The sequence below is a fragment of the Palaemon carinicauda genome, chromosome 12, assembly GCF_036898095.1.
Source record: "Palaemon carinicauda isolate YSFRI2023 chromosome 12, ASM3689809v2, whole genome shotgun sequence".
Classification (NCBI taxonomy): Eukaryota; Metazoa; Arthropoda; class Malacostraca; order Decapoda; family Palaemonidae; genus Palaemon; species Palaemon carinicauda.
In genome coordinates this window covers 90,590,161-90,595,243 of record NC_090736.1, presented here as the reverse complement: position 1 = coordinate 90,595,243, position 5,083 = coordinate 90,590,161, and positions in this window count along the sequence as shown.

The following is a 5,083-nucleotide window of genomic DNA, read 5'->3' as shown; positions in this document are numbered from 1 at the left end:
GATAATGTTTAATGACAATGTAGAGAGACTACAAATAAGAATTATAGACGAACCCCTATACAATGCTGATGAATATACATACTTAAAAGAGACAGAAAATTTTTCCTGTACATAAAACTGGAATTTAAAGAAAGATAGCCATGGGGTGGAGAGCTTATGGTAAACAAAATGAGATTATGAAAAGTAAAAAGAAAATTATAAAATCAATATACTCTAACCGGAATGAACTGATGCATCAGAAACTTGGAGCCTTACTAAAACCTTAGAACAAGAACTTGTTACAACACACAGAAGTATGGAAAGAATAATGATGGGAGAAAAAAAAAAGAGCAGCATAGATACGAGAGCAAATTGAAGTAGAAAATATTCTAAATCCATAACAGAAAAAGAAATAGACATGGCTTGGACATATAAAGAAGATAACAGATAATAAATGGATATTAGCAAAAGAATCAGGGGAAGAAAGAGAAGACGGTAGATTAACCAACTAAGAAACCTTGCGGATATAACCTGTCATTAACCAACTATAAACAGATACTGAATATATATATATAAACAGATACTGAATATATATATATATATATATATATATATATATATATATATATGTATATATATATATATATATATATATAATATATATATATATATATATATATATATATATATATACATATATATATATATATATATATATATATATTTATATATATATATATATATATATATATATATATATATATAGTATATACAGTATATATATGCATATATATTTAAAGATTTATATATATATATATATATATATATATATATAAAAATATATATATATATATATATATATATATATATATATATATATATATATGTATATATATATATATATATATATATATATATATATATATATATATATATATATATATATATATATATATATAACCTAACTAACATTATCGCTTCCATATCAGATATGTGATGGGTTAATTACTGTTTAGGCTACCATTCGGCAAAGTACAGGGTCAGGCAAAATGATCTGACACATGTGTAGGTTTAATAAAAGGCAAATAAAGTAAAGTTTTAAAAATTAAATCAGTCAAATGAGATCCATTAGTATCCACACACTGTCGAAGGCGTTCACGAATGTCAGATCATTTTGCCTTGACCCTATATATGTTGATTATTGGCTAGAGCATCGTCAGCATGGTTGAAGAATATTTACTGTAACTGATAGTTTCCTAATTGTGCAACGCAAAAAAAAAGTTGGTGTACAATTGTTAAAACAATGTTCGTGTATTTAAATACTGTATACATAGCAAATATCCTTATTCATTTAATGTATTCATATTTATTACAATTATACAGAATTCTTAAGGATAACATTGCAAACAATTCTTATTTTTATTTTATTTTTACGAATATGTACACCTAGGTAATTAGCCTATCTGTGACAAATGGTCATTTATAAAACAATATACACCAGAGACATAATTACTTTGTTATTAGATTAAAGTCGTTTGCTATAGCCTCAAATTTTCCATCGGAGCAACCCAGATATATGTTTACGCCCGATATACTTCATCAAAAGCCTCTCAAGTAACAGTGACTTACCTTCTGCCTGGCAGGGGGAAACGGATTAGGTGGGAGAGGGTCGGGATCCAATGGCTTGAGACTTGGTAGACTACCTGGGCTCGGTTCAAGCACGCAGCATACATATGGTTCCGTGCCTAGTTGACAAATGGTTCTGAGATCAAAGTTTAAGATGGAAATTCAAACATTAGCGATGGATCTTGCAGTTATCACTTTATTTTTATCATGACAATAAAATAATAATTATAACAGTTTACTAAATAGATAGCCTATAAGTAGACTACAACAGTGGTTACTGACGTATGGGTAATTACCCAGTTTTTTTCTTTTTATTCATCCTTTCCATGATTTACTTCGGCTACCGATCTCTTTCCATTTTTCATATCACCCACCATTGCTCACACTTCAATGTTCATCATGTCATCTCTAACAAAATTTCCATGGCTTTGCCTTTGATGTCAGTATGAAATGTTTAATGGTTCCTGTTTCCTTAAGCATCGTATTCTAGAAGGACTTACTCACAAATTTTGAATGAAAATTCGTGATGCCAGCGTACATAAACAGAAGTTCGTGATGCCAGCGTACATTTGACATACTGTATATGAGTTCACTCAAAAATTGAGTGATTACTCAAAAGTGTCACTATTTGTAAATTGCATATTTTATGGACACTTTTGAGTAATTAATACATTTTTAATTAAGTATATTTTGAATATACAGTATATCAAATGTACGCTGGCATCACGAAACTTCTGTTTATGTACGCTGGCATCACGAATTCTGTTTGGTTGACTATGTTGACATGTCAGTTCCAAGTCGTTTAGTGAGAAAACCGAGATATTTTCTTTTTATAACCCTTTCCTCCTTCCTCAACATATCTTGCTAGTTATTGCTTTTCCAGAATTTAAATAACCACTTAATTACTGTGCAAGAAGATGAGAACTGCAGGTTTGCATTATTTTGGAGTAAATGGAGAGCGTGGTGTTATAAACAATTACCTTTAAATTTTGTGAATAATTGTTAGCTTACAGTGATCAATGATTGTGACTAAATTCCTTTTCCAGAAATTTATATATTTTACAAAATGGTAATAAAAATGTAAATCGAAATGTCGGCAATATCCTACTGAAAATAATCATATGAACTTCTTTGGTTGTTTATAGATTCATTTGAATTTGCACCAAATATCCTATTCATTACCATACCGTATCACATAATCATCGTTGCGAAGCGCTGCTGGCTTCTCATTCTTAGTTGCAGCCTTACTGACTGAGTGTGGAAAAGGATCTTCTATTTAGCCTACTCTATCAAACACATCACCAATAATAACAGACCTCGTAGCCAAGGTTCAGTCACAACCTTCCAATCTTTTATTTATTTATTATGAATATTATATATAATACACACACACACACACACACACACATATATATATATATATATATATATATATATATACATATATATATATATATATATATATATATATATATATATATATATATATATATATATATATATATATATATATATATATATGTATATATATATATATATATATGTATATATATATATGTATATGTATATATATATATATATATATATATATATATATATATATATATATATATATATATATATATATATATATATATATATATACATATATATATATATATATATATATATATATATATATATATATATATATATATATATATATTATTTGGGCATGTTACTCTACGTTTATGATTAATAGACAATAGAAGACAGCTTCTCCTCGGACAGATCGTCCAGCAGATAGTGTTTAGGATAACAGCAGAAATGCTTTTAGTTTTCTCCATTTACTATTTGGTGTCTACACGTGTTTCAGATCACTTCGTGGTCCTTCTTCAGGACTACATTGAGTTTTGGAACTACACTATATAAAGGATATGGTGGTGAAAATTTGATACAAAAAAATATTTGAAAATTCGGAAAATTCAACAAAATTGATAATTAAAAGCTTTAAATTCTTTAAAATATGAATATAAAATTTTAAGATAATTTTTTAAATACATAAATGATTTTTCAAAAGGCTTCACAGAATTTCAACATGCTTCCAAGTCCATCCTTTGCATCCGGACCGACCTTGGTTCTTCAGGAATACCCTCTCTCGTTCAAAGCAGATCAAATGATGAAGCTTACACGCTCCCACAGAAATTTTGTATGTGATCTGTATTGATCTTAGATTCAAATCCATTTGTAGTGGCGCCTTTCCTCATGACAAATTGTAGTCTTGATGCTCCTTTATTTTCTTTGCAATGAAACACAGTTTCTGAACTCATGCATGCTGTTTTTCTTCTTTCTCCAATACAGGTCAAGCTTCCAAGGTTACTGGGGGGTTCATGCAGAGCTTTCGAAACTGACCTCATTTGTGCAACGCAGCTTAGGACGTGAAGCTTACTCGCTCCCTCAGAAGCTCCAAATTTAAAGACTACATTGCTTCTGAGTCCAGTTCATCTGCAACTGCTTCATTCTCCATAACAGCTTGAATTCTCTTGGCTCCATCACTCTCTCCTGGGTGAATCATCCTCTGCCCTTCCATCCAGGTTATCCATGCCTTGCCACTTCTAAATACGTTACTTTGGCATGTTACTCTACGTTTCTATCGAATAGACCACGTCTAAGCGGCGTCCAGAAATTGAAGACAGCATCTCTTCAGACATATCATCCTGCAGAGTTTTCAGGATAACAGTAGACATACATTTATTTTTCTCCATTTATTGTTTGGTGTCGACACATGTTTCAGATAACTTCCTGATCCTTCTTTAGGACTGCATTGAGTTTTGGAACAGCACTTTACAGTAAAGTATATGGTGGAGAAAATTTGATACAAAAATATTTGAAAACTTGGAAAAATTCAACAAAATTGATAAATGAAAACATTAGATTCTTTGAAATATGAATATGAAAATTTAAGATAACTTTTAAATACGTAAATGATTTTTCAAAAGGCTTCAAAGAATTCTATCAAGTTTCCAATTCCATCCTCAGGAACACCGTCTCTCGTTCAAAGCAGAACAAATGGGGAAGCTTACAGGCTTCAGCAGAAATTTTGTATAGGATCTGCATTGATCTCGTATTCAGTTCCGATTGTAGTAGTGCCTTTCCTTATGACATTGACGCTAAGACGCTGTCCATTCATTATAAACGTAGAGTAACATGCCCAAGTAATATATATATATATATATATATATAAATATATATATATATATATATATATATATATATATATATATATATATATATATATATATATATACATATATATATATGTATATACATATATATATATATATATATATATATATATGTATATATATATATATATATATATATATATATATATATAAATATATATATATATATATATATATATATATATATATATATACATATATATATATGTATATACATATATATAGATATATATATATATATATATATATATATA